Source organism: Emys orbicularis, chromosome 23 (genome assembly GCF_028017835.1).
Source record: "Emys orbicularis isolate rEmyOrb1 chromosome 23, rEmyOrb1.hap1, whole genome shotgun sequence".
NCBI classification, from domain to species: Eukaryota; Metazoa; Chordata; order Testudines; family Emydidae; genus Emys; species Emys orbicularis.
Window position 1 is genome coordinate 11890632 of NC_088705.1, and position 18882 is coordinate 11909513.

Genomic DNA, 18882 nt, shown 5'->3' on the forward strand with positions numbered 1-18882 from the left:
CCCCCGCGTCCCCTAAAGTGCATCCGACTCCCGGGCTCCTCTGGGCGCGGCGGCTCCCCTCGAACCGGCTGCCACGGACCAGGAGCCTGGCTCGGGCTCCGGCTGGGGGGGAGCCGATCCCCGCTCTCCTGCGCCCCCCGCCGCTACTGCTGCTCCTCCTCCTGCTCGGCGGCTCGCACCCCGAGCGGAGAGCGGGGAATGTGCAGCCGCTGGTGCGCGAGCGGTTTCGTGTCAAACCTGACAACTCCCGCGGACGTCGGGAGCCACGTGGTGGCAGGGGATCAAAAAGGCGGGCCTGTCAATCAAAACCCATATGGGGCGGGGGGGTGCGGATCATTCCACCCATTACCCGATGTGCGGTGAAACTGCCAACAAGTGTCCCCCCCCCCAGCCTTGGAGGGGGTCCCTGGAGCTTAGCCAAGGAGCTCCAAGTGGGACAGGTTCTTATTAGGGGCCAGAATTGCACGTGAGCTGGCAATCGATGGGGAAAGGGGGAATTCAGATTCAGTGGCCCTTTAGGTCCCTTTTTCATGGCTAGCCGCGGATGAAGGGGAAAGGTGGGACGGACGTCATGGGTCGTGTCTAGTCTCTGCGGGTTCCCATGCCAGCCATTGAGTCCATTGCTTGAGAACCAGTGGGGTTGGAGTCATGCAAGGAAGCATTGCCTTGGGGGGCCCCAGCAAAGGGCCTCAGAATGGTGTGTGTGTGTGTGTGTGTGTGTGTGTGTGTGTGTGTGTATGTGTGTGTGTGTGTGTGTGTGTGTGTGTGTGTGTGTGAATTTAACATCATTGGGAACATAAATTAAGTCTGTAAAGGGGAATTTAAACACACCACCTCCACGTGACCAGTCAGACACCACAGTCCTGCTGAGACTTGCCTGATGCTATATTACATCCCTTTCTGGGCTCTCCTTATTTCACCAATTACAAATATATGTTTCCTGGTTCAGCTCCGTTTACTTCATTTGCACCTTTTATTTCATTTTTCTCCCTTCTTTCTGTTCCTCAACCACCTCCCTTCATAGACATTGGGATCCTACCCCCCACCCCCAGGTATCCACCTCATTGCTCCAAGCAGAGAGGCCAGTGGTAACAGAGACCCAAGACAGAGCTCAGCTCCTAGAATAGGGCAGGATATTTTCCCATCCCCAACTGGTTATGTAATGGCCATACATATTCATAGGCCGGGAATGTGCAAAGATGTGTGCTCATTAAACAAAAGACCCCTGCGGTACTACACAGGACAAAACAGAGCTGTAAGGCCTTCTTGTCCTAAGGGGAGAGGGAATAAGGGGTTGGATTTTTATTTTTTCCCTTTTGCAGCGTTCTCCCCACCCGTCCCCCACTCCAGGGGAAGCAGATGTGGCTGCTCAGTGGCATATTTACTTACACTCCCAAAGAAATGGTCTTAGAGACAGAAAAACAGATGCTCAGTTCTGCCCACCTCACTATGTGGTTGCTTATACCTCAGTCAGGCAAAACAGGGCTTTCTCAACTGCATCTTGGTAGGACTGTAAAGCTTTTTCTCTGGCTAGATCCCTTGATAGACGTCCGTTTTCCTATAGTTCTGGTGCCTTTCTCTTTCTTCTGCTCTCCGACACACACAAAGGCACCCCCCCCCCCCCATCTTTCCATCTAGCTAAGCTAGGGGTAACCTGTGTTTGCTTAAGCCTCATGAAAAGAGACGTGATTACTCTCTACCTTGCCACAAGGGGCGCCAGAGGGTTAGATTCCTACAGATCACGGAAGTCAAGATGAAACAGCATGTTCTAAATGAGATCTCTTGAAAGTCTCTTGGGAACTGGGAAATAGAATAAAGGGATGATGCTCCACTCCCTGCTTGGCAGAACTTTCATTAGTAGACAGGCTAGGAGAGAATTATTTTTTACATTGTTGGTGGAGAAGTCCTAACTTATCGGATACTTTGACATTTTTGAGAGACAAGGTGGGTGAGGTGATATATTTTATTGGACGAATTTCTGTTGGTGAAAGAGACAAACTTTTTAGTTTACTCAGAGCTCTACTTCAGGTCTGGGAAAGGTAACCAGAGTGCCACAGCTAAATACAAGGTGGAACAGATGATTAAACATAAGGAGTTAGCACACATTGAAAGAGACCATTCAGGGTGAAGTGGGTAGTTAACACCTCTGCTGTCATAGGTGAGATGGTGTTTTTGTCTTTTATCATTTTTCTCTGTGAGTTCATTTGAGAGCACAGTGTTTGTCTGGTTTCACCCACATAGTTGTCATTGGGGGCATTTAGTGCACTGGATGAGGTACCCCACATGTTGTGATAGGCAGGTGTGGGAGCCATGGATCTCGAATGTTGTGTTGTGGGGGGTGTTGATCGTTGTAGCAGTGGAGATACATCTGCAGGTTTTGCATCTGTTGTTTTGACAGGGTCTGGTGCCGCTTTGAGTTGGTGGGTCCTGGTCTGTGGGGAGCTTGCTTCTGATGATGAGCTTGGCAAGGTTGGGGGGGTAGTTTGAAGGCCAGAAAGGGGGGGGGGTTGGGAAAGATTTCTTTTGGGATGTGGTCCCTGTCGAGTATGATATTTTTAGATCTGTGGTTTCTTTTCAGGGAGGATTGCATTGCAAACTTGCCATGCATGGTTTTCTTTGTCAAGTGTGGTCCAATGACAGTAGAGACCGAATATAAACCAGATGCCAATAAAGGGTATAAACACAGAAGCCTTTTGCAACAAAGACAAGAGCGCAGTCATGGGGGCCAAGATTTTCAAAAGGGACTAGTGATTTTGTGCACCTCGGTTTTTGCATGTTCAACTCCATGTCATGTCACATTGGGCAGCCAAAAGTGGAAGCATCTTCTGAAAATCTTGCCCGTGCATTATTAGTTTGGCCGCTTATGCATATGCCTTATGATACAGTCTTGACTTACATGATCACATACTATTTTCCCCACAGGACCCCTGCCTCACTCGGTGCACAAGATGCACCTGCTCTGAGGATGAATCAGGGTTGTGTAGTAACTAAGCCTGTTGCCTTAAGGCCCATGGCATCATTTGTTGCAGAAGTTGGAAGTTGTGTAGTACATAAAGCAGGGGATTTCAGGAAGAGAAAGGATAAGCTTGTGGCTTAGGCAGCTGAATGCTTCCCTGGATAAATGGATTTTACCTCTGCCACAGCATTTCTATTTGATGCTGGGCAAGTCACTTGAACCAAAAGGTTTACAGTTGGTCACTGATGGTGTGTTCCTCATTTTCTGGGCACCCGACTTGAGACGTATGGAGCCCAGGTTTGTACTAGTGCTAAGCATTCAGAAGTGCAACTGACGTCAATTGGATCTGAGCTTTGAACATATGAAATGCTATCAAGAGGCTCCATACTCTGAAAAATTAGACCCTACATGTCTCAAGTTGGGCACTCAAAATCAGTGGACACTTTCAGCAATTTTGGCTTTAATCGCTCAGCTCCCCTCAGTAAAATGGGGATAAGAATGCTGCTTAATCAGGGTGTGTGTGTGTCTAAATTCAATAATGGTGGTGAAGCACTCAGACACTATGGTGAGACCATCCTAGAAATACCCAGAAGGAAATTAACCATTTTGTATTCAGTGCAGGGTTTGGATGGGGTGTGGTAAATAAGGCCTGGGACCACACGTTGAAAAGGAGGGATATGAGGAGAGGCTGAGGGAACTGGGATTGTTTAGTCTGCAGAAGAGAAGAAAGAGGGGGGATTTGATAGCTGCTTTCAACTACCTGTACCTATCTATCTCATATTACTGGAAGGGACCCTGAAGGGTCATTGAGTCCAGCCCCCTGCCTTCACTAGCAGGACCAAGTACTGATTTTTGCCCCAGATCCCTAAGTGGCCCCCTCAAGGATTGAACTCACAATCCTGGGTTTAGCAGCTACACGGCTATTTTAAGCACTGTCATGCGAGCCCCAGATTGTAAACCTGAGCTCTGAGATTCACGGCTGCAGGTTGGTTGGTTGGGGGTTCCAAAGAGGATGGATCTAGGCTGTTCTCAGTGGTATCTGAGAACAGAACAAGGAGTAATGGTCTCAAATTGCAGTGGGGGAGGTTTAGGTTGGATATTAGGAAAAACTCTTTCACTAGGAGGGTGGTGAAGCACTGGAATGGGTTACCTAGGGAGGTGGTGGAATCTCCTTCCTTTCGAGGTTTTTAAGGTCAGGCTTGACAAAGCCCTGGCTGGGATGATTTAGTTGGGAATTGGTCCTGCTTTGAGCAGGGGGTTGGACTAGATGACCTCCTGAGGTCCCTTCCAACCCTGCTATTCTATGATTCTATGATAATAAGAAATATTGAACTACCCAGTCACTGAATGAGGCAGTAGTCCTGCTGAAATAATACTAGGTGATGAAAGACTGTATCACCGTGCAGATATGCAAAGGGGCTGAATTAAGGTTGTACATGTTGCCTTCTGGCGTTTCCCAACTTTCGAGTGCTTGAATTTGCAACATGATAATGTAGCTTTTTGGGGTGTGTGTAATATAATTATAATTAATATACTTTGCATACAGATTGCACGTTCCATCTGTAGCTCTCCAAGTGCTTTACAGAAATGGGCAACTAAACATGATTGCCTACGATTTTACAGATGAGGAAATTGAAGCACAGAGAGGTGAAGCGCTCTGCCCAAGGCAAAACACCCAGTCAAACATCTCAGGGTGGGAACCTCTCAGTGCCTCAAGTAAACAAAACCATCTGATGAGAAAAAAGCCGCCTTCCCCCTCCAGAGCATAATGTTCTAATGAAAAGCTGATTCAGAGCCTTGCTGCAATTAAGCCTTTCACTTCAGTACCATGGAGAGCGCAGCAGTCAATGGTCTGGAGAATGCCTTGTTCTCCTAGCAGATGAATATTTTAGGATGGGATTTTCCAAGGAGCCTGAGGGAGTTAAGCACCCAAATCTTAGGCTCCTCTGAAATCCCAGCATGCATTCATCATTCAGGCATTCTGAATCCCATGGTGATGCATTTGAAACTGCCAGTAATAAATACCGTATGCTGACTTGGTTATTATGATGTCTACTCTGTGCATATAGTGAGTGAATTTGCATCCAGGAAGCGGGAGGTGGATCCCGATTAGGGTGACCAGACAGCAAGTGTGAAAAATCGGAATGGGGGTGGGGGGTAATAGGCACCTATATAAGAAAAAGCCCCGAATATCAGGACTGTCCCTATAAAATCGGGACATCTGGTCACTCTAATCCTGATAGACACGTCTCAAGCAAACACTTGAGAGCCAATGCAAGAGCTATTCACTTTGATGCCCGCCTCAGACTCCGGCTGGGCCTGCCAGACCCATTCTCCCGAGTGACTCAGTACCTGTGGGGAAGGACAAGGATCCAGGAGGTTTTACAGAGAAGAGAGGGGGGGTTGTTGAGACTGAGAACCTGGATTCCAGAGTTTGGGGGTGTCTGGGAAGTTGCCCCTACTGGGGTCCCCAAGGAGCATGGTTAGAGCCCAGGTGAGATAGACACTCAGGGAGACCTGTTGTTGTCTGAAAACCCCTTTTCTCTTCTGTTACATTTCGTTCCAACTGTGAAGAGTTAACAATGCTTCAGTTTAATAAGGCAATTGTGGTCACTGCTCACAACCTCCCAAAGGGAAGAACTGCAAGTGCCAAATCCAATCAGACCTGCCGGGTAAGCACAGCAGATACACAAGATATTGTAGCCCAGGGACAGATCTCAGCATGGGATGATCAGGGGATTCCAGCCCAGGCAAGGCATGAGCCTGACACCCAAGGGGGTGCACTCAGAGACCAGAGCGGGGTCAGAGGCACAGCTAGCCCTGACATACTGTATACATCCAGCAATGTGGACAGTCATCTCCCCTTAATAGGGTGAAAATGGACACTGGGTAAAATCTGCAGCTGGTGTCAGTTGGCATAGCTCTGCTTCTCCCCAGGTAAGGATCTGACCCCCAGTAGAAGATAAACAATGTAGGTGTCTGTTCGTTTAGCCAGAAGCTGGGAATGGGCGACAGGGGATGGATCACTTGATGATTCCCTGTTCTGTTCATTCCCTCTGGGGCATCTGGCACTGGCCACTGTCAGAAGCCAGGATGCTGGGCTAGATGGACCTTTGGTCTGACCCAGTATGGCCGTTCTGATGTTCTTATGCATAAACTGCGTCCCAAGCTCTTTGAGAAAGGGAGCATCTCTTCCTATTTGTTCACACAGCTCTGACCACAACCCATTCCTGACTGGGGCCTCTGGGCTCTCCTGAATGCAGACGATTAGTTATAAGAGTAATCATAATGCCTGCTGTTTCCTGCAGGGACTTATTCTCCGCTCTCCTTGACCTTTTACTGGAGCTTGATTGTTAAAAAATAAACCCGAAGGATACGTTTTCATTGCACAATAACACCGCTAGGCACTTTGATTATTAATTATTAGTAGTATTTGTTTTGCAGTAGCGTTATGATACGTCTATCCTGCAAAAACCAGCCAACCAACCTGCAGCTATGAATCTCAGAGCTCAGGTTTACAACCTGGGGCTCGCACGACAGCGCTTAAAATAGCCGTGTAGCTGCTCCTGCTCGGGCTGTGAAGTCCAGGGCTTCAGAACCCGAGCTCCACCCTGAATGGGAACGCCGACCTGGCTATTTTTAGCGCTGTCGTGTGAGCCCCATGGGTCTGAATATGGAGCCCCGGGCTCTGAGACCCGCTGCTGTGGTTTGGGTTTTTTTTTTTTTGCAGTGTAGACGTACCCTTAAAGGTCCCAACCAAGCCTGAGGCTCCATTATGCTAGAAACTGTGCATGCGCATAGCAGGAGACAGAGACCTTGTAATCTAACCCGCCAAGAGGGGAAGGGGCTTGCCCATGGTCCCCCAGCAGGCAAAGCCAGAAATAGAAGCAAGCTCTCCTGACTCCCAGCCCACTGCCCTATCCACTAGACAACACTGCCCCCCAGGGACAGCCCCTTCAAGGACCTCAGAGCACATGGAACGCAAGCGTGAATTTGGCCTCGCAACACCCCATCAGCAAGCGGGTAAGTATCACCATCCCCTATTCATTAGGGAGGAAATGGCAGCCTAGAGAGATGAAGGGGCTTGGCTAAGAACACAAAAGCCTCCAGTCTGCCGGTCCTGTGCCTTAAATGCCAGGCTGCTGTTTCGTCTGATGCCAATGTATCTGTATAGCAGACCGATGACTTGCTGAGTGTAATACTCAGCCCTTTCCCATCTGGAGATTTCAAAGCACTGTCTGCAGGAGCACATGTGCCATTATCTCCACTTTGCAGAGGCACAGAGATGGCCAAGTGCCCAAGTTCACACAGCAGCTCAGAAGCAGAGCCAGGGATGGACCCCAGGTCTTGTAACTCCCAGGTCTGTTTCCCAACCACCGCACCACACTGCCTTTGAATCGCTGACTCCGTTCGGGTCTGATCCTGCAAGATGCTGGGCACCTCTCCAATGACTGCAGTGAGAATCCAGAGTGCTCAGGGTCAGGCCTTTAAAGCAGCGGGGCCAGAGCCTCCACTGGCAGAGATGGTCGTTGACTTCACTGGATCTGCCCTGATTTATACCTGCCAAGAGTCTGGCCTTGGCGTTTTAATGGAGCCTTCTTTGCTAAAAAGGAAGGCGAGGCAGCAAACCCCCGCTCTTTCATTCAGCCCGGGAGAGCGATTTCCATTCGCTCCACGGAGTGTGCCAGGGAGGATAATGTAGCAGGCTGTAAAGTTGCTGCCTTGTGTACAACACCGGCTCAGCTGCTGCAAAAGGCTCGGCTTGAGGGTTTTTCACCCCGGAGGGGATTCCACCGGGGTGCAGCTGTGCGGTCCGGTCCTTTTAGGGAGAGCCACTCATTTAAAGGACAGCCGTATGAAAACCCATCGTCAGCCAGCAACGATAAGTCATTCCATTCGCCTCCATTGTCATCAAACCCGCCCTGTATTGTATTTATAATTAAATACAAAGTCTGGGGGGAAATCCTTTCCAGAAGCTCAGCTCGGCTTCTCATTAGCTTTTATTTTCTTATTTCTGCTCTGGAGAGCAGCACGAGGCAACTCCTGTTTCCCCACTCCGCTAAGCCCGTTCATTTCTGAAGGCTACTCCTGCTGTCTGTGCTGGGCTCCTTTGAAAGGGAGTTGCATTCGCGCCAAGGAGGCAGCGTGGGGGTGGGCATGCTGGGGCACCTTGGGAAATGAAAAGGGCCGTCGATGGGCATTAGACTCGCCCCCTGCCGATTTTGACACGTCGGAGCCAGAGTAAATGAGTCGTGCGGTTACTAAGGTGCTGAAAAAACTGTCTCAACAGCAGCACCCGTGAGAGATGGATGTGATCTGTTGATACTTCTCTTCCTAGGGCCAGGGTGACTCTCCCTGCACTGGCTTGGCAGCAAGCCCAGGAGAAGGTAGGAGGAGTTAATGCAACAGCCTTCCCGCAGGGCCAGCTGGGCAGGGTGCTCTGTAGGAACCAACGCATCCCAGGCTGGCATGGTTGTGCCCACTTTACAGCCAGAACCCCACCCATTTCTTGGGCTGTCTGCCCTCTGTGGCAGAGGTTGTGAGCAGCTTCAGATGCTCTGCCATCGGGGGCCCCATGCTGTTGTCTACATGGGAGCTGGCATAAGCCAAAGGTGAATCAGGGTTGTTGTCTAATATTCCAGTGCAGGGGTGTTTATGGGCCCGAGTCACGAAGTTTGGCTCTATACTGAGATTGTGGGCGTTTCATTGGCCCATTAGAGACATGAGGGCCAGCTGGGAGGCTGCCTCTAGACCCAAACAATTCCAAAGCCTGGGGTGGTTTGGCTCTGGACTTTGGATTCCGGCCTGTTTCCAGTGTGTGGAGGGTGAGCTCGGGGGTCAGGCTGTAGGTGAAGTAATAGCGATTTACAGAGCCAGTGCCTGTTCAGAGAGAGGGAAGCCCACAGTAGGCGCCAGGAAGAGAAAACAGAACAAAGAAGGGATCAAAAGCTTGCACAAGCCCAGCGAACATCACCAGATGATTTATGGCTTAACGTCTGCTGTGGTCGAATGGACTGAGCCTAGCACTGGGGGTCCGGAGGCCTGAGGTCTCTGCCAGACTCAGCCATTGGCCTGCTGTGTGACCTGGAGTCCGTTTTTTCACAAGTGTCCAACTTGAGAGCCTTAGTTTTTGGGTGTCCAGCTGGAAACACCCAGGGCCTGATCTATCCATAGATCCATCTATCTAGCTTCATACACACCCAATCTCTCTCTCTCTCTCTCTCTCTTTATCTATCTCTCTATCTATCCCAGAGGTGGGCAAACTATGGCCCACAGGCCACATCCGGCCTGCGGGACCATCCTGCCTGGCCCTTGAGCTCCCGGCCGGGGAGCCTAGTCCCCAGCCCCTCCCCTGCTGTCTCCTCTCCCCCACAGCCACGCTGCCACACGGGAAGCGCGGCTGGCTCCATCGGGGCGGCGCGGCTGCCAGACATGCTGCTCTGAGCGGCAGGGTTAGGGGGCCGGGGGCGGAGGGTCCCGGGGGGCAGTCAGGGGACAGGGAGCAGGGGGCGGTTGGATGGGGCAGAGGTTCTGCGGAGGGGGGGAATGGGGGGTTGGATAGGCATGGAGTCCTGGGGAGCCTGTCGGGGCCGGGGGTGTGAATAGGGGTCAGGGGATGGGGAACGGGGGGGGGGTTGGATAGGCATGGGGTCCTGGGGGGCCTGGCGGGGGTGGGGGTGTGGATAGGTGTCAGGGGACGGGGAACAGGGGGAGTTGGATAGGTGTGGGAGTCCTGTCAGGGGGTGGGGGTGTGGATAAGGGTCAGGGGGGCAGTCAGGGTACAAGGAGAAGGGGGTTGGACGGGTTGGGGGTTCTGAGGGGGGCATTCAGGGGGCGGGAAGTGGGAGGGGGCAGATAGAGGGCGGGGGCCAGGCTGTTTGGGGAGGCACAGCCTTCCCTACCCGGCCCTCCATACAGTTTTGCAACCCCAATGTGGTCCTCAGGCCAAAAAGTTTGCCCACCCCTGATCTATCCTCTTACATACCCATTATCTATCTATCCATTGATCCATCCATCATGTATATTTATAGGGCCTCCTTAACCATAGCCTCTGAGCACTCCCCCAGCTCCCATTGACTTCCTCTGGAGTCGCAGGTGCTCAGACTGTGTGCAAATCAGGCCCAAGGTCTTCTGAGGCAGGCAGGCACCATATGATCACCTGGGCCTTAACCTCTCCGCAGCTCCCTTACCTCTCTTGTGAGTTGCCTCCCCACCTTTGAGAAGCCCTCTCAGAGCAACGGGGCTGGAGAAGTGGGAGGTGTTACATTTTGGATCTGCAATATCAAGGGCGGGTTTCAGAGCGGTGGCCGTGTTAGTCTGTATCAGCAAAAACAACGAGGAGTCCTTGTGGCACCTTAGAGACTAACCCATTTATTTGGGCATAAGCTTTCGTGGGCTAGAACCCACTTCATCAGAGGCACGGAGTGGAAAATGGCAGGATTGAAATGACTGAAACTCCCCCAGTGCCAGCTAGTCCCAACGAGTTTAACTTCTGACCAGCCAGAAATGGAGCCTGCTGATTCCTAGCCCATTTTTTCCCCCTTGAAGGGTTTTTTTTTTAATGGAAATTATTTACATTGGTTTGTTTAACTTGCTGGCACCTGTGCAGTAGATTACACTTCAATGGGATAAAATTATATGCACCCTGGCAGGAACCTGAGAGACGTAGCTGCAGTTTTCTAGATCCCAGAACAAATTATGCTGCCTTTTCCTCCTCCCCCACCCCTGGGACTAATTCCCAGCTCTTCCCATGACCCTTCATTCACATATTCCAAGGCCAGCCAGGACCATTGTGATCATCAGGTCGTGATGGGGTCAGAGTCCCCCCTCCCCAGCCTGGGAGAGCTCAGCATTGGAGGTGAAGCTATAGACCTGCAGCGGTTCTGAATTCACCATCAGAGCCGTTCTCCCACCCCTCGCCTCTTCCCCACTAAGAACGAGCCCTCTCTCCAACCAGCCAGCGGTCCTCACTCACGCCCCATGCTGACTTTTCCTTCTAGCAGGCAAACGCCTGAGCTCCCTGCCCCTGGAACCAGCAGCACCCCTGTCGCCTTCTCTTCAGCAACATGGGTGGCAGGTCTGCAGGGAGGGGGCACTGACATTATTACTCCTTCTTACCATCCAGTGTTCCCTTTTCTTGGTGTGAATGCTTCCCTCCCCCTTATGTGGACTGACACCCTAAAAGGGGCAGATTCACCAGTGGGGATGGAAAGGGAGCTGTATGCCTCTCCCTGATGTAAGAGATGTGGGGGCGAGTGCAACCCCATAGCCCAGGCAACTGGTGCCCTATAGAGCATGGCAGGATGCTGACTGTGGCCACAGCCCCTCCCGTGATCTAGGTTGAGTTCCTGGTTCTGCCACAGACTCCCTGTGCAGCCTGGGGTAAGTCACTTAATCGCCTTCTGCCTCAGATCCCCCTTCTGTAAAATGGGGATAATAAAGCTCCCCTTGTCTATTGGATTGTAAGCTCTTCAGGACATGGATTGTCTAAGTGTGTCCGGTGCTCAGCACAATGGGGCCCTGATCTCAGTTTGGGGCTTCTGTCATCCCCCGTTAAACCAACGCAGGGCGCGAGGAAGGTGTAGGGAAGCCACTGAGTTGGGTGAAATCCACATGGACTTAAACGATGTTTTCTGAGACCGTCTTGGAGCCGCAGGGAAAAAATTCCTATTGATCAGCAGTGATGGATCAGCCCAGGCTGTTATGCCAGAAACAATTTATGGCCAGGGTTGTTAAAAGTGGCACTTGGATTAAGTCAGAGGTTGCATGTTTGACAAAGACAGAATATTTCACCCTGGGAAGACCCTCTCCTCCCCCTCCCTCAGGGGGTGGGCTTTAATTAAAATGCTCAGAAACTAAGATATAGCAATAGTTAATACACCACTATGGGATTTCAGTCAAGTTCCAGGAGCAACCTCTAAATGTTAATAAAGAGGGAAACATAATGGGAGTTGATTTTTCTCCAAAGAGTTCCTCTGCCCTTAATAATTTATCTTAATAACAGTAATAATGCTCTGTACTTATAAAGCCCCTATTATCTAAGCATATTACTGATGAATTAAGCCTCACATCAGCGCTAGGAAATAGGTATGTAAGCTCATTTGCTATATGGGGAAACTGAGGCACCAAGAAGTGACATGACTCTCCCAAGGTCACCCAATAAGTCAGTAACTAAGGTCCTGATCTTGCACCTATCGAAATCAACGGGCCAGTTCTCAGATCTGCTGCGTCCCCTTTTCACTGCTTCAGTGTGGAGCAAAATGGCCCTATGCCAGCGTAACTGGCTACCTGGGAATTTCCTTCACCGTAAGGGGAATACCTGGGTGATGTAGAGCTGGCGTAGGGGGAATAGTCAGGGGAAAAGGGACGTGGCCAGCACATCTTTGAGCTCCTGCTTTTGCTGGCTGCCCGCCCAGCCCCTTGGGGCCCTAGACAGTGGGGTGGAGCTCGGGGGTGCTGTAATTTTCATTGGGTGGCGGGGGAATAGTCACCTTTATGCCTCACGCCTTTGGATCGTGCTCTGAGGACAGTTCAGCCCCACTCGAAAATCAGGGCCAATGGCAAAGCCCTCATTGATCTCCGTAGTGCAGGAGCAGGCCCCGAGCTGTGGCTCCAACAAACCCAGTCCTGACCCACAGGCACCCATTGCTCAGCCCTAACGCCGCTCACTGGGGACGAGGTGGGAACACTGCTGCGAGATGGGCTCTTTTGGCTTCCCAGGACGGCTCCTCTTCCTGTCTGATGGCTAGAAATCAGCCCCCGGAGCTAGGAGTCACCTTGGCAGGACCTGAGGGAGGCGGGTACCAGGCAGTCTCAAAGGGGTTGCCCTGGACCAGTGGTTCTCAACCCACGGGCAGCTTGCGGCCCAATCAGCACACAGCTGCGGCCCATGTGACTTCCTCGGGGCCATACAGGTAGCCTGTATATGTGGTGTGGCTGCAGCCCACATAACACGCCGAGAGCTGCAGATGCGGCCCACGATGGTAAATAGGTTGAGAACCACTGACCTGGACTAAGCAATTCACACACACCCCTGCCCCCCTGGTCCTACCATGCTCCAGTGTATTGAGCTTCATTGCACAGCCTGGGTGCTACCCCGGGCATTTGTTAGGAGGGGCTGGAAGTATTTTGTGGGCTAGGGAGTTGCCATTTCCGTCCGGCGGTTTATTCTTTAATCTCTGTTCTGCAATGTCTGAAACCCGCCCGAGAGCTGCAGCGACTGCGTCTTTTCGGTGCTGCTAGCTACATAACGTACTGTAAATAACTCAAGCTGCAGATTGGCCCGTGTATCAACCTGGCACCGACCAGCCCTTCGCTTAACATTGCATCAGTGAATCAGCACCTACTGGGACTTTTAATCAAGGAAGTGTTGGGAAGCCGGGCTGGTGAGGTTATTTTCCAGGAAGGCAGCCTGCTTTTGTCCCAGCTGTAACAATTTGCTACAGTAATATATACAGGGGGAGCTGCCATTTCTTCCACTGGTCTGTGATGTGCTTTAGATTTTTACTGAGAAATACCTCCCTGACTGGACGTAGCTTTTTTAAGAGCGACCCAAAGCCAGTTGGATATAGTGGCCATTAAAATAATTGGAAGTTGTCTGGGTACAGAGAGACACAAGTGCTATCATCACGTGCTCCCTTTACGGTAGGCAAACACATTTTGTCTGCCTGGTGGTCAGTTTCTAAAGCAAATGCCACTCAAACACGGAGTGCAGCGTAAGAGATCAAAGCCACAGAGACTTGAAAGACAGAATCCACATGCTGCAGAAAAGCACAGGGTCGCTTTCCATGTGACATTGAGCACAAAGCCCAGGGAAGGTGGCCAGTGGCCATGCCACCTAGGAGGGTGATCTCATAAGCAAAGCAAGAGATGGGCCTGCTTGATAGATGGAAACCTCAAGGGAAGAGCAGGTGGACAGGATGTTGGAGGAATTGGGCCTGATTCTCCTTTTGCCCTGCACCTTGGGGAGTTATTTATGCGGGTACAAGGTGGGGGTAAAACACGCCCATTTGATGTGGCAGCGCTTGATGCCCGCTTTGCGTAGGTGTGAGATTCAGGCTCCACTTCTTTCCATAAAACTGAGCTCCCGGTCACTTACCACTTTGGAGTTTGCTAGCTCCTGGGACACTGAACTGAGCTTCTCGGGGGTCCTACTCTTTGGACTACATCAACCATGGCTCCAGAGCCTCCGGACACGATTGCCCAGCCTGTTTGGGGTGGGGACAGGAGAGTCTGCCAATGCCTCCACAAGCCGGGGGGGAGCTGGATGGAGCGACTTATATAGACAGGTAGCTGGGCCAACGAGGAGCCAGTTTGGAGCGGGGAGACCAGCAGCACAGCGTGGGGCGTCTGTAATCAATCCTCCCCTCTCCAAGGGGGACTTCGAATGATGCGGGGGTGGGGGGTGTTGAGTGTGGGATCAGGGAGGGCCAGCCCTGCGGAGATCTGCGATCAGCAAGGCAGAGAACCCACCCAGTCTTGGCTACCTAGAACCAGCCAAGACCTCCACAGGACTATAGAGCAGGAGAGGACCTTGCCTCACTCAGGGGTGAAGACACTGTAAGGGATCCCCCTTTTTGTGTGTGTAAGCCAGCCAGCATTCACAGCGCTGCAGCACTCATCACAGGACTTATCCTCAGCATCTCGTCCGCTGGAACGATGCTAGGGAGTGAGCAGGGCCGGGGGTGTAGTGGTGAACGCAGGAAGGGGGGGGATTTGTTACAGCATTGTGTTTGAGTGTTTCCGTTGATCTTAACCCTTTCTTTCCCATCGAGCCTTTGTTCCCTGTCCCCGGTAACGTCCCTGGTGTTATACTGCTCTTTTTGAGGATGGCATTTCATTGCTTGGGGGTTGTATTAATGTATTGTGGTGTTGGGATAGTGGGTTATACTCCCGGTGACCAGAATAGCTTCATTAGTCATTTTCCCAAGGCACAGCACCTCTTGTGCTGCCGGCACAGAGAGGAGTCACCTTGCGTGGAGGCACCAGGCACCAAAAGAAAGAACCCAGGGCCCAGCCCATGTAAGGGGCAAGGAGAAGCCACTCTGATTATCAGGCACTGGGGAGGAGGTTTGAGCCATGCATCGGGGGAGGGGCTACACCATTATTCCAGGTCCCAAAGTGCCCTTTGCTAGAGTAGGGATGTTAGCCCTGGTCAGATTGCATCTTGTTGATCTTCTGCCTATGTAGATCCTGCCCTGCATCGCTGCTACTGCTAAGCTTCAGCCAGTCACCTGTAAAAGTCAGGAAGGGAATTTCTTTCCTCTGTGTATTGTGCTGCCCCCCCCCCCCCCACTTCCTCTGAAGCATGGGGAGGGATAACTCAGTGGTTTGAGCATTGGCCTGCTAAACCCAGGGTTGTGAATTCAATCATTTAGGGATCTGGGGCAAAAATCTGTCTGGGGTTTGGTCCTGCTTTGAGCAGGGGGTTGGACTAGATGACCTCCTGAGGTCCCTTCCAACCCTGATATTCTATGATCAGAGATGGCCGTGGCTGGAGATGGGATACTGGTTGGGGTGGGGTGGTGCTGATAATTCTCTTTCTCAGGTGCTTGGCTGGTGAGTCTTGCTCAGGGTCTCAGTGATCGCCATGTTCGGGCCTGGGAAGGAATTTCCCCCCAGGTCAGATGGTCAGGGACCTTGGGTTTTTTCTGCCTTCCTCATGGGGTGCAGGGCACTTGCCAGGCTCATCTGGGTATATCCCACCAAATCAATGCCTTGCCATTGCAGGGCCTCAGGCATTGGTGCACTTCCATCCCTTCTGTTCTCTGCCTGTAACATGTAACAGTCTAGTCTCCTGAGGGATGTAATACCTTGGTCTAATTCTGGTGGTTGGCTTGGTGTAGGGGTGGCTGGGTGGTGGTTAGTGGCCTGCAATACACAGCCTAGGTGCTCTGATGGTCCCTTCTGGCCTTAACCTCTATGACTATGACTAGTGTGTAGCATTATTGGAGCATGGACAACAGCTGCTGCATTGCAACTCAGAGGTGACTGCATGTTGGTGGTGGACAGTGTGATTCCTCTGCACAGGGGGTCAGTGACACCGTGAAGTCAGTGGAGTTAATTTGGATTTATACCCATGTAATGAAGATTGGGATCTGACCTATGGTCTGTACAGTCAGTAATATTTGTATAGTGCTTTGGGCTGTAAAACCAGGAGCTCTGTTCACCTGACCATAATGCCAGCGTTTCCCTCTTGATGAACCTGTTGACTGTGTTAGCATATATGTATAGCACATTCCCAGTACGTATTATCTGCACCATACATAGATCAGTATGTATTAAGCACATAATAGTAATATAATAGCAGTTATATAGCCTAAATTGGCCTATGCTTTTTCTAGAACCCTGCTCACTTATGTTAAAAATCCCATAACCCCTTGCGTTCACTGAAGCATATTTTGGCTTGAGCAAATAGGGAAGCTGGCAAGATCAGGACAGATGAGTGCTTTGCCATAGCAACAAAGAAGGAGTTATTCTCACAGGCCAGCACTGGAATGCCCCAAAGGACGATGACAAGACATATGATTGTTCTATCCTAGCAGGTGCATTCACACCCCTGGGTGCCTGGAATGCATGTGTTCAGAACAGAGAGATAAGGGGTACTCCTCGATAACAGAAAAACAAGGTGGAAAGCTGATTGGTTAAATCGAGTTTCAGATGACGTACACAGTGCTTCTTAATTGTAAATAGGTGGGGTATCAAAAGATGGCTTTAGGGGTGTAGCTTTGGGAGCACACCTTCTCCGTCAGGTGAACGTCACACTGCATGAGACATCTTCCCAGAGACTGGTATCACACTGAACCTTTCCCTCGTGCTATATTCGCATTGGCTTTTAGCAATAAAACTGATTGATGCTGGTTCTTTGGTCTCTTGACTATATTTCATAACGAGCCAAAGCGCGGTCCAGCAACTGATACAACTTATCAACCAACCCCAGGGACATGGCCTCTTTGGGGCCTCTGACATGACATTGGGTTGTAGCACGAAGACATTGCGTGACCTTCCCATGAGCGCGCTGGGCTGCAGAACGGGTCCCCGGTTTGCCAAACGGTGGGGCAGGACACGCAAGCTCTCACTCCCAACGGGGAGCCCTTTGCTCCCGCAAGCAATCTCACAGGGCCGGATCCTCAGCTGGTGTAAACTCGTGTAGCTCCATTGGCTTCGATGGCCTTTTCACCAGCTGATGATCTACTCCCTTCAGTGGGACAACTCCTATCAGGAAGCAGGGCCGGCTGTAGGATTTTTGCCGCCCCAAGCAAAAAACATTTTGGCCGCCCCCCCTCCCGCCCCCAGCCCCGCCCCAACTCTGCCCCTTCCGAACCCCTTCCCCAAATCCCCGGCCCCACCTCCTCCCCCGGGGGTGCTGCATTTCCCCCCCCCCCCACGACCTCCCGCCCTAGCTCACCTCCGCTCTGCCTGCTCCCCCAGGCGAGGGAGGGCGGAGAAGCGGAGCAGCGGCGCGTTCAGGGGAGCAGGCGGAGCAGAGGTGAGCTAGAGTGGGGGGGCGCAGGAAGTAACGGGGGGGGTAGAGGAACCACTCCCTGCTCCAGCTCACCTCCGCTCCACCACTGCCGCCTCCCCCAGGCGCCCCGCCGCTTGGCTTCTCCTCCCTCCCAGCCTTGCTGCACAAAACAGCTGTTTTGCGCGCAGCAAGCCTGGGAGGGAGGGGGGAGAAGCGGAGCGGCGGCGCGCTCAGGGGAGCAGGCGGAGGCGGAGTGGAGGCGAGCTGGGGCGGCGGGGGCACTTTTTGTCCATGCCACGGAGTTGGTGCCTATGATGGCCGGCGCCAGAATGCCACCCCTAGAAATGTGCTGCCCCAAGCACCTGCTTGTTTAGCTGCTGCCTAGAGCCGGCCCTGTCAGGAAGTGCTCGGCCGTGCGCCCAAATCAGACTCTCGTACCCTGAATGTGAACCTGATTCTATGCTTCTTCAGGCTTGTCCAACCTGCCTGCCAGCCCCATCTCCTGGAGGAGGGGTCACATCCCTCCCACGGTCCCAGTCCTGCCATCTCTAGACAGATCTCTGGAGGCCCAAGCAGCAAATACGGGTCCAATCCCCTTGTCTTGTGTAACCTCTTAATCCAATCATAACGGCGGCTGGTGTGCCTCTCGGTAATGCGGATTCATTAGGGCATCAGCAAGGATGTGAAACACATCTTGCTGCAGCCTTTGTCTCAGGCTCTTCACATGCCTGCGAATGGACCGTGTTGTGCTTCGTAACGATGCACTTGTTGGACACAGTGGAGTGCAGCCGCCCGGTTGCATTGGGAGAACGGGGAAGGATGTGTGTGTGGGGGGCATAACCTCATTGTGGCAGCAAGTGAATATAAAAAATAAAAAGCCACTTGGAAAGCTTGCTGAGTCTTTAATCCTCCCCCTGCAGAGAGGGGAGCTTTCTTTGAGTGCATTTCCTTCCTCCAGCAAACGCAGCTTCTCTTGCAGGGAAGGAGTCAAATGTGGCCCCCACAAGAAAGCTGTATGTCAAACCCGCCAGTTCTTTCCCCTTCAGGTCTTAGGAATCCATCTCTCCTGATGGGCCGTTCAACCGATCATTAGGTTCTGTAAGGAAAGGCTATAAATAGAAGTAAGCATAATAAGCAAACCTGACAGTGGAAGAGACAGGAGGAGAGATTAGTCAAATGAGAAGACAGACTGGGTAATTAAGGCAGATAGCAACCGAGGCACAAAGGAACAGGCTAGAAAAACTCAGGTGATGTTCCGGGATGGTTGATAGCATCACGCCCGGGATCGGCCATAGGAGAATGTGGCGATTTCCAGACTGGGTCAGACCAATGGCCCATCTAGTCCAGGATCCTGTGTCCAAGAGGGGCTGGCATCACATGCCACAGTGGAAGGTGCAAGGTTGTGGGATAACCTGCCCCTCCTCCCCGCCACGGAACGTCTCGTCCCGCCCTTTCTCCCTTT